Source organism: Acinonyx jubatus, chromosome X (genome assembly GCF_027475565.1).
Source record: "Acinonyx jubatus isolate Ajub_Pintada_27869175 chromosome X, VMU_Ajub_asm_v1.0, whole genome shotgun sequence".
NCBI classification, from domain to species: domain Eukaryota; kingdom Metazoa; phylum Chordata; class Mammalia; order Carnivora; family Felidae; genus Acinonyx; species Acinonyx jubatus.
In genome coordinates this window covers 21,103,283-21,115,942 of record NC_069389.1, presented here as the reverse complement: position 1 = coordinate 21,115,942, position 12,660 = coordinate 21,103,283, and positions in this window count along the sequence as shown.

The following is a 12,660-nucleotide window of genomic DNA, read 5'->3' as shown; positions in this document are numbered from 1 at the left end:
AAGATTGCTAGAGATGGAAGGGACCTTAAAGATAATTTGGGTAAACGCTCTTATTTTGTAGGTGATAAATTTTAAGCCCTGAGAATGAAGGTGACTTCTTCCTGGATATCATCAATGGCAGCAGGATCCAGAATCCAAAACTCCTCATTTTTACATAGTTCAGCTTCCTTTATGAGGCACTCTAGTCAGTGCAATTATTTACCTACTTGCCTGGCTCAGGAATTTTGAAATTCCCTCATATGAGCAAAGTAAGCTTAGATACCATTTCTGTTTAACTCCATCCTTTATTGTGAAGAGAAATATATGCAAAAAGCTGCAGAGTATTCCCCAGTCCCTAAATTTCTCCTAAGGGAAAAGAATTCTCACTCTATTCCACAGTGGGAAAGAAACAAATCGATGGAGCTTCCTCCTCCTTACTCTCTCAGCCATGCCTCCCAAAGGAGGAAGGAAAAGGTTCTTACCAAAGTAACAGGACTGTGAGGAGCATGTGGGCCTTGGTTCTTGTGGGCTTGCTTCTTTCAAAAGTTCCTGCTCTCAGGATACATGTAAATGTACCTTTTTTTTTTTTTTTTTTGGAAATTTAAGCAGGTATTTGTTACTTCCATATATCTGACTCCTCAACCTATCTTTCAGTTTGAAAAGAAGCTGATAATAACTTGCTCACACCTCAATAAGAACAAGATTTTTCATTCAATCAGAAGTCAGCTACAACTACTACAACAAAACTTGGCTCCAATTGTGTGTGTGTATGTGTGTGTGTGTGTGTGTATATATATATATATATATATATATATATACATACATACATATATATAGGCATATATATACATATTACACACACATATATGCATATTTAATTTTTATATATTATATATAATGCATATAATACACATATAACACATATATGTATATATTATATATTATATATATAAAACTTGGTTCCAATTATATATATTACATATATATTACATATATATGTAACATATTAGATATATAATATATATTACAGATATATATTTTATATATATATTTAATACACATATAATTATATTACATATATACACTTATGTAATATATATATTATGTAACATAGTATATATTATATATATGTTTTTAAAAAAACTCTAGGCATGAAAGACAAAAAAACATTTAGATGGTAATAAAGGAGAATACCTTCATACCATCAGGGTAAGGCAGTATTTTGGGAATAAATCTATAAAATCATAAACAGCATTTAATTCGATTGCATTAAGAACTTTGGTTCATCACAAGATACCATGAAAAGAGGTTAAAGATAATCCACAAATGTCATCATTAACAAAGGACTAACATCCAGAATACACATAGAAAGAAAAGTTCCAGGAGTTAAAAGAAAAAAAAAAAAAAGGCATGGGAGGTGCCTGGGTGCCTCATTCAGTTAAGCATCCAGACTCCTGATTTCGGCTCAGGTCCTGATCTAACTGTTTATAGGTTCAAGCCCTGCATCGGGCTCTGTGCTGACAGTGCAGAGCCTGCTTGAGATTCTCTCTCTCACTCTCTGCCCCTTCCCCATTTGCTCTCTCTCTCAAAATTAATAAACTTTAAAAATAAATAAAACTTTTTTAAAAAAAAAGGCAAAATGACCTAAAGACATAGATACTTTATACAGCAGAAAATCTAAATGGCAAATAAACATAAGATATTCAACTTTGTTACCAATTAGAAAAAAGCAAATTGAAACCATAGTAAGATGGTATTAAATCCTCTGCAAATCAGCAAAACTCAGAAGTCTAACAACACCGAGAGTTGTTAAGGAAATGGAGCAATGGAAACTCTCATTCACTACTGGAGTACATAAATTTTCAAGTACAAACACATTGAAAAGTGGTCCATCATTCCCTAGGAAACTTAGGGATGTGTCTTGTGCAAACACATGACCACAAATTCCACCTACTCCTGTCGACAAGCCCCCTTTTTAAGGTGACTTTGCCGCTCCTGTCAACAATTGAGTATTTCTCTATGCTCTTTACCCAAGATGGCTTTAACTAGTAGAGTGAGGTGGATGTGATGGTGTGAGAATACTTAGTCCACACCTCAACAAGCCCGGCAGCTTCCACCCTTGCCTCCTTTGCAGACATGAGGCTACCAAGCAAAGAAACCAGGAGAGTCCTTGAGGAAGAGACACCACAACAAGAAACAATCTGGTCAAAAGCCAGTACCAACTGCCAAACATATTAATGAGGCAATCTTGGGCCACCTCATTTTTTTTTTTTAACTAGGCTCCACACCCAACATGGGGCTTGGGTTCACAGCCCTGAGATTAAGAATCAGATGCTGTATGGACTCATTCAGCCGGGCACCCCAAGAGCTATCTCATTTTAGTTGAGCTGTCAGAGGACTACTGTCACATAATTGAGTGCAGGAGAGACCAGCAAAAGAACAGTCCACCTGAACCCAGTCACAATTGTTGACCCACAGAATTGATGAGTACAATACTGGTTTAAGTCACTATTTTTATAACGGCTTGAAACAGATAACTGATTCAGTGTTTCTATCCGTTGACTCACAAAGTCTACTCCTGGTTTTCTATCCTAGGAAAACACCCAAGATAAACACAAATGCCCGCGGAAGATATATACAAGAATATTCATAGAAACATTGTTCAAAATAGTCCCCAGCAGGAAAAAATTCAAATGTTCTTAAGAATAGATCAACAAATTATGATACATTCACTAATTACAATACTCTATGCCTCCAAATACTCTATGGCTTTAAAATTAGCCTTGATCTATACATATGTTCTATATACTCTCCTGTGTTTTACATAATTTTCCCATATGAAAACAGTCATCTCTATATTTGTGAAACAGGTGAGCAATTTTCAAGAGCAACTAATATAGCAGAAACACAGGTGTCCAAATATCACCAATGCCTTGGGATGGTTCATAAATTAACTTTAGCAAAAAGCGATGAGCCTGATTTGCCACCAAGGGAAAAGGCTATGATTTAATAGAATTTGTCATCTATCTTGACATCACGTCACAAAAACCTGATATCCCTCAGGTTTTTGACCTCCTATCCAATTCTTTACATCATTAATATACCTGGTGGCAGAGCTAAGAGTCAATCTGGTTTACAGAGCAAATACTCAAAGGCAAAGCCTAATATCCAATCTTGACCCTTCCCCGCAGATGAGAAAAGGCCAAAATAAGATATTGCACTCCTGTGTCACACCCACGAATCTAAAGCAACTAGTCCTCTGAGAGCTATGATATCAACCCATAATGGATTAGAGTCATATCTTCAAAGTTACTCTGGCAGATGGGATCACTGTTCCCAACCCTTCACTCCTGCTTCTCTTTTCTTGCAGAGTTACATCTATGCTCTTTTCAGATTAATTCTTCCTTTGAGAAGAGTATAATTCTCCCACTGTATTGATGCTGTGTTTATTCTGTGATTTACTTAACAGGGAATGAGGGAAGTGACAGTGTGACAGCTACAAGGTGAGTCCTTAAGAACTATCACATATTTCTGCTTGCCTTCTGTGCTCCTGTGATTTGTCATTAGAAAAATATACTGCAGACAGCCCCAGCCCCAGAAGACAGGAAGAACAGAGACAAAACTGAGCATAAGCCTTGGGTCCATCCTGACACAGCTAAGTTTAGCCTAGATCAGCTGAATCATGGTTGACCTCAAGACCCAGGAGCTTGAAAATACATTTTTGATGCTGTCATCCCTGAGATTTTCAAAGTTGGATGTTGTGGAGTAAAAACTATCTAATTCAACAATCTTAAAGAAACAATCTCCCCCAGGCCAGGGTCTATCAGAAACGGGTGGCCAGCCGCAGAAACAAAAAAAAAAAAAAAAAAAGACTAAGTCTGACTGGCAAACGTCCCTATCCAAGAATCATCGAAAAGCGAGATAAATCACACCCAACAACACAAGATCTCTGATCTATGTGTACAGGCATATATTTACCGGAGAGGTTGTCATACACAGTAAACATTCCTATTGTACAATCAACTCTGTCTGATTCCACACTCACCCAAGAACCCTGTGATCTTAACTTGGCTTCATGTGTAGCTTGCCTATAGTGATAGAATACACCCCGTTGGAATAAACAACATGACATGAAAGTAAGGATGTTCAGAGCCTTTAAAAGTGAAGCTTAATAAATTTTAGTCTCTTTATTTTCTTCCCAAAGCTTTCAAGAGCATTCTCTCAAATGAAAGCATTATTTCCCACTGTCCAGAGCAGTAACTAGTTCTTGCTCAGACTCAACACTTAATATTTTCTATCCTTCTCCATGTGAGTTCTGGTATGAACAAACCCAGGTCAAATGACTTTCCTAGAATCTAATCTTTAATGTATGCTTTGCCCCTTAGAAAGAAGACTTTCACAAAGAAACATGGACATACTTCCAGCATCTGTATATGCATGTTCTCATGCAAATTACTAGAAACCGAAATAGCTATGAAATCAAACCCAGTTTGCCAAATGCCTGATGAGATGCTCCCTCCCTATTTAATGAAATGATACCATTAAGCTTGGGACTCCATTCTCAAAGAATGTTAACTTCAACAATCTGCATATGGCTAAACTGTTTTCTCCCGTTCACACTTTTTTTTCCTCAAAATAAATGAGCTGTAATTAGTAAAGACAAGCACCCAGGTGGCTTAGTCGGTTAAGTGTCCGACTTTGGCTCAGGTCATGATCTCACAGTCCATGGGTTTGAGACCCACGTCGGGCTCTGTCTGACAGCTCAGAGCCTGGAGCCTGCTTCAGATTCTGTCTGTCTGTCTGTCTGTCTCTCTCTCTCTGCCCCTCCCCTGCTCACACTCCGCTTCTCTCTCAAAAATAAACATCAAAAAAATTTTTAAAAGAAGTAATAAAGACAGTGCAAATTTTCACACTCTAAAATATCCAACAGTTATATTTACAGCACCATTACCAACAATGGCCAAACTATGGAGAGAGGCCAAATGTCCATCAACTGATGAATGGATAAAGAAGATGTGGTGTGTACACACACACACACACACACACACACTGAAATATTATTCAGCCATCAAAAAGAGTTAAATCTTACCATTTGCAATTATCTGTATGGAGCTAAGTGAAATAAGTCAGGTAAAGACAAATACTATATGATTTCATTCCTAAGTGGAATTTAAGAAAAAAACACATGAAAATATGGGAGGGGGTAAGAGATCGGAGGGGAAGAGAGAAGTGGGGGAAACAAAGAGTAAGAAACTATTAAAGATAGAGAACTGAGGGTTGAAGCAGGGAAGGGGATGGGGGATGGGCTAGATGAGTGATGGGTACTAAGGAGGGCACCCATGTTAAGCACTGGGTGTTTGCGGTATGCAGGTGATAAGTCACTGAATTCTACTCTGTAAACCAATACTGCACTGTATGTTCACTAACTGCTTGAATTTAAGTAAAAGTTCAAAAAAAAAAATCCTACAGTGTAGGTAATGGTTTCCTGATCTTCTGGTGCCCCAGTTGAAATGTATAAATTGAGAAATAAAGCTCCAAATAAGAGTTTAATGCCCTAGTTTTATTTTACATAATTAGTAACTTTTGTTTACCGTCTATTAGGTTAGTCCTCATTATTAGTCCAATTTGGAAAAGGGCAAATACTTCCTTCCGTTTTGTGTGTGTAGAACATACAACGCAGGGGGCTACACGAACCCGTCTCTCAGGATCGCCATGATGTCATACATAAATCCAGATCTCAGATGGTCCTTAACATCAACAAATAATTCTCTTGTGCTTTTTTCAAATTTAGTTGCGTGGTGATAATAGTGTACATGAATACTGTTGAGTAACGGGTATTCAAGTCAAAGTTCCTACTACATGTGTACCTCATCTAGCAATGAAGCATACTGTAATCCAAAGTGACACATCAATAAGTTCCTCAGCGTGCACAGCAGCAAACACATTGAACACATTAACCAGGTGGTGGCTCAGTTAAAGCAGTGATAGACCATGAAAGAGAAGCCAAAGCAGAAACGCCAAGCGGAAAAGGGAGGTGTGGTGTCGCTCTGCACAGGCATTAAGAAATGAATGTTTAAGTTGTTTGCAGTGACTAAGTTACTCTACTCCCACAAAGCCCTGACACGGCACCCAGTCTGTCCTTTCGCTTCCCATTCAAAACCCAACCAGAGCATCGCAGATGAAGTGAATATGGCAGATGTTTTCTCAAAAGTGAAATGCCTTTAGGGTTTGCTGTTCACAACAAACAGTAAGATTGCTAATTCTTCCAACACGTAATAATGAAATGCTCAGGAAAAGTAAAGGAATAGGGTACAACTTTCATTAAGCATTTAGGAAATATTATGGCAGGTATTACCTCCATTTCATAGAAAAGAAAACAGGTTGGAAGAGGGTGAGTTTTCTAAGGGTTTAATACTAATAACTGGCCCAGAGAACTTTAAACTCACCCTTGTCCAACCCCAGACAAAACCCAAGGTTATTGTTTCTGTTTTATTTTTGTTTTTTTACATTATCAAGTACTCAAAATCAAGCATTGTTAATTAGTAGATGGAATTCCATTTTAGAATTTTCAAATTTGCCTTTCTCCTATATTGCTTGTATTCAGTCAATTTTAGTGGTAAACAAATTCACTTGGGGAGTAGGAAAATCATTTTGTGGTTGCTAGCACATATGCTAATTTTGATCATGCTTCCATTTTTTTACCCCAATGATAGCACCCAACATTTTTATGTAATTTTAACATCTCTGGAGATTATTTTCCATCTAGAAAAGTTCATTTTTCTTAGAATGTCACCTGTGATCAACTGGAAAATTCTAACCCATTCTCTAAGGGTTCTGGTAACAATCAATACATTTTTTCAACTATTGACTTTCTGAAAGCTTCTGGTATGCCTGAACGGCTTTGGTTGTGATCACAAAAGCCAGGCACTATTTGTCATTATTTTGCTATGCCGAATTTTGCTGTCTCTTTCATTTCCTTCATCAGCATGTCACATAACCCCTTCAAGGACAGAAAGCAAGGTGGAAGTTTAGGAACCTTTTCCCTCAGTCTTCCAGGAAATCTTCCATGTTTTGGCAGTCAAGGTGCTGAGGCTCTTAAAACTGCCTTAAAAGAAGCAAGCACAAAAGGGGAATTGTTACTCCAATTTTTAAAGACACCAGTCAACCACAAGAGCCCACCTCCTTTGGAGTTACACACACATTACATCTCTCTACATCATCCACACAACAAAATATCTGCCTTCATCCACAACGGGCAAGACATTCATCAATCCCAGCATACTGCAGTCATCATCCCTACTGACACGAAATGGGCAATTCTTGTTTTTCATATTCTAATTTCTAAGTATTTGGTCAAATTTGCCCCACTCCCTCTTGAAAAATTAAAAATCAATGAATCCATTTCTCTCCAGACTTACAGAGCAGTTGCTCTCTGAGTCAGTGTTTCAATAAGCAATTTTAAAGAGAGAAGCCTCAGGAAGAAGACACAGGCTAAAGGGTGGTGAAGGGGCCAAGGGCAGGCTGCCACAAAATGTGCCACTAAGGCATACGGATTTTTGCAAACAGAAGTTACTTAAGAAACAGCTAGGGTCGGGTGCCTGGGTGGCTCAGTCAGTCAAGAGTCTGACTCTTGATTTCAGCTCAGGTTATGATCTCACTCATTGAGTTTGAGCCCTGCATCGGGCTCTGCACTGACCATGTACAGCCTACTTAGGATTCTCTCTCTCTCTCTCTCTCTCTCTCTCTCTCTCTCTCTGCTCCTGCCCTGCTTGCTTTCTCTCACACTATCAAAAAAAAAAAAAAAAAAGAAAAGAAAAAGAAAAAGAAACAGCTAGTGTAACACACTAACCCCTCTTTGTCTCCAGAAAACATGTAATCAGTCTCCCATGAAAGATACCCTACCTGTACCAGAGAGTCAAGAGACATCCTCAACACCAAAGATAGGGGATTCAGAGCCAAAAGGGCTGTATAAACAACCCTTGTTACTTCTACTAATTTACCACCGCAGCCCAAATTTTGTTTAGAATTCCTTACTGACTTAAGCTCCTAAACCTAAGTTTTCTTTGTCCTGTCAATTACTCACAAATTTGTTTTCTCCCTGTTTAACAAGTATAGAAACTGCCTGCCTTGATCATTTCTTTATGTCTACATTTCATTATTGGGTCTCCATGCACTCATAAGAGAATTTTGATTTTTTTATACTATTCATCTATCTCCTGTCCACTTAATTCTTAGACTAGCTGGAAGAACCCTAAAGGGGAGGAAAATAATTTTCCTACCCTACAGCAGTAATGAATACGGTATAGGAGTTGGGGGGGGGGGAGGTGGGGGGCAAGGGATGGATGGAGAATGGAATAAATGGAAGAAGAAGACATTGAAAGGGATACATTTGTTAGGTGGTAGGTAGGCAGGTAAGATAACAGTTCAACTACCTTCCTAGAATCACATTTTTAATGTCTTTTGGTCCTTGGAAAGGAGACTACCAATTATGCAGCTTTGAGGGAAGCCTTATATGCCTACCAGTCCTTAACTATTTCCACCTTAACCTGATGAAAGAAAGTTAAATCGATGGTAAGGTCTCTCCTTCATTCCATATTTATAATTTCTACCCCTACCTTTCAAGTTGTCTATTTTAAGACCCATTTCCTGTTTTAAAACCCCTTCATGTTCTTTGCAACATAATCTTACCTGGAGAAAGGTAAATAAAAGAGGAAACAGAAGTCTATGGTATCATTGACCCAAACTCTCTTTAAGAATGATCCAGGGGCACCTGGGTGGCTCATTTAGTTGACATAAAACTCTTGGTTTTGGCTCAGGTTATGACACCAGGGCTGTGGGATCAAGCCCCTTTTCAGGCTCCAGGCTGAGCGTGGAGTCTGCTTAAGATTTTCTCTCTCTCCCTCTGCCCCCTCACTCAAGCACTTGCTCACTGTAAATTAATTTTAAAACAGAGTGATCCAGGGGCGCCTGGGTGGCTTAGTCAGTTAAGCATCCAACTTTGGCTCAGATCATGATCTCACCGTTTATGAGTACGAGCCCCGCATCAAGCTTTGTGCTGACAGCTCAGAGCCTGGAGCCTCCTTCGGGTTCTTTGTTTCCTTCTCTTTCTGCCCCTCCCCCACTCGTGCTGTCTGTCTTTCTCTCATAAATAAATAAATTTAAAAATTAAAAAAAAAAAACAGAGTGCTCCAATGTGTGCAAACCGACAAGGTAGAGGAAGGACAAACTAACAAACAAAATTTTAACAAAATATAGAACATACCTTAACAAATGAAACTCTTGGTTTAATTTTCATTATAAATGGCACCCTTCTCACTTCTAAAATATTTCAAAGCTTTGCTATTCTTTTAGGAGGAAATACTATTATTTCACAGTCCATAAAAATTTATTATCATCATCCTCTTCAGCCCTTTATTAGACTGGGAGGATTTTCTATTCTACAATGGATTTCCCCAATATATTGATTTCTTTTCAGCTAAGATACAGACATGCACCTCTTCCAAACTTAGAGGAGCCAGAGGACAGGTGTTAAATAAGAAACAAATCTCAATTTATTTGCTTGCCTTGCAAGGGAGAGCCATGTCCCTTAGGGATGCATTCAGCAGATCTCTTTAAGAAGAAATTTTTGAGATAAATATTTAAGGAAAAGGCAGTGTAGTGGGGGGAAATAATTTTTCCTCTCCCCTTCCAGGTTCTCGACTGAGACTCCCTGTAATAAAAAACAGGTTAACAGAAGAAAAACAAACCCAAGTTTAATAACATGTATATCTCCTGTGTACATGAGAAACACCCAGGAAAACTAAGTCACTCTCTGCAAAGACCCAAGCCACCACCTTCAGTTAAAGACAAAGGAGATCTGGGGACAAAGGAGGCTAGTTATGGGAGGTTACCAGCCAAAACCAAGTAAACAAGGGGAATGGAAGGTTGTTTTGCAGATTTAAGTCCTTGCTTTCTCCATTCGTAAGTGTTCCTAGAGATTGAGTCATACTCCATTTCTGGGTACAGAGAGAAGGAGACACCCTTACAAATGAACCTTTCCCTTATAAAAGCAACTGTGTCTTACAAAAGAGTAATTTCTATTGTGTTTTCAGAGGTTTTCCTATGTCTGCTATTCTTTTAAAAGAAAACAGCTGAAGATAATCTTAATGCCAAAGAGGCATATATTGGGGGTGTTACATACTGCTGCTCTTCCGGAGAAAGAACTCCAAATAAAATAATATTCTGGATCTCATCATCGGCTTGTCTTACCAGGCATACTGTAATCAATTGCTGGAGTTGTCACTTTCAGATTTCACTTTACTGATGCAACAAAGTCTGGTTTCAAACAAGTCTGGGATGATAGGTAAGATCCAGTGGAGTACCAGGTCATTTCTGTGAACAGGCTCAGAAGTGCATGCTTGTAGCCTAACAAAGATATTCTTTAATGTAACAATTCATTTTGTCAGCTATGTGTTTTTATGGATACTCTTTCTTTCCATGTGGAATGCTCCAAGCTTATTTCATTATGCCCAGTGCCAAGAAAAACATTTTGGATACTTATTACGTAAAATGTGTTGACATATTTAATTCTTACCACAACCCAGTAAGGTACTATCGATCCAGCAAGGTATCTATTATTTTCGTAAAGTGGAGTTGTTATGTTACCACAAAAGTCTACTTCCAAAGGTAAATCGACTAACATTAACAGAAACAACAACCTAGTGATCGGAGGTTCATTTAAGTAGTGGCACTGGAGAATGAATGAAACTTCCGTTCTGTCTTATTCATTTCAACAGAATTCTATTTCAGAGGGGCAGGCATGAGTTGCATTCCCACATTGAGAATAGGGAAGGTTTTCATTCTAGGCAGGATTGCTTTTACTCTAGGTCTAAATTTCTACCTTGTATTACAGTTATTTATGACCCACGACTTGTCTCTTCTGTTAAGACAGTAAATCCCTTGAGGCCAGAGTCTCTTATTTTCAATTATCCCCTCACAATGTCTTTCAGGAGAGGTGTTCCATAGAGATTTGTGAAATGAGTACATCAACAGTCTCTGACAATTTAACCATTCAACTATAGATCAGAGTCTTACTGTGTGATTCACATTAGATGGGTCTACGTATACAAGTAGGGAAAACGGGGTTCTGCCTTAACCATACTTATATTCTGGTGGGGAGACAAACATGCCAACAAACAAGTAGAAGTAAACAAGGTACTTGCTATGATCAACGTGTTCACCAAGCACAAGAGGAGGCTAGAAAGTGCTGCCCTTTAATCTGCCTGAGACTGAGAGGGGGCTGGGTAAGTCAAGGGAAAAGGGAGAGGAGCTTACACAGGGTTTACCCAGCCAAGGCAGAAAAGTTCACACAACTGCAGCAGAAATAGACCCGGAAGGACAAGTTAATTCACCGAGTAATAGAACATGCTGGATACAAAACCAGAGAATTTTATAATGAAAAGCACACTGATCTGTGAGTCAGAATACCTAATTTTAGTTCCAACTCTGCTGATGAATTGCTGGATTATCTGAGGCAAATTACTTAAACCTCTAAAGCTATGAAGTGTAGCTGGTAAAAATGCCTTACAGTGAACAGTAACTGTCCAAGTTTGATTCAGCATCCTGTCTTAAAAAAAAAAAAAAAAATGCCCAAAATGGAGTTGCTTATGCTAAGCCCCCTGTCACAAAACCAAGACTTAATTACAGTGTTGGCTTTCCCAGAAATGAAATCTTAAACCAATCAGGAATCACCTGGTCAGTACTAGTTAGGTAAGCTGCCTGATAAACATCTGGAATCCCCTGCCTGTTTTGAATCAATTTCTGCTCAAGCTCCAAAGTTTTAATATCCCCCGTTTATCTTTTAACACCTAATACTGTATTCTTAGCTGAAAACAACACTGTATGTCTCCTGGAAAATTCTCCTGTGTTCTAATTACATAGTAGAGACTCAGCTTACTGATCTATAAAATGAAGGGGCAGAGTATCAAGATTTATCAGATCACTTACTCAATTTATCTATGGTGAGGAAATACAATACTGTATATGGCCAGTTATTATTACTATTATTATTCTGATCATGACCTTATCACACTTAATATTTTGTAATATCCTTGAATGGTAATATCTGGCTGTCCTAAACCTTCTGTAATTTTTTATATTCTGACTTTATTCTTCAGATATTATTTGTCCATTCTAAATGTTCTAAGCTACAGTCAATGCAGTTATTCTCTATGTATAAAGAAATCATGAACAAGTACAATTAGTTAAATCAAGGCTCAAGGGTCAGAACACATTCTTCATAAATTTTGACATGTAAAGTGGAACGTATTTTGCCTCGAATTGTTTGAATAGTTTAACTTACTTCCTGTAAATGTGAATTAACTGACTCAATGATCTGAAAATAGTCAAAATGTATTTATTAATGGTCCTTTAGGTTTCCGATAATATGTTAGGGACTTTGGGCCAAATAATATTGACAACCCTAACATGAGTAATACTAATGCCCACTGACATTAACTGGTCCAGGCACTGTGCTTATGGCTTTACATACATGAACTTTTTTCTTGAAATGCAACTGACACATTAGTTTCAGGTGTACAATGTAATGATTCACTATTTGCATGTAATGCAAACCTATCACCACAATAATTCTAGGTAGCATCCATCACAATACATAGTTAAAAAATTTTTTTCTTGTGCTTA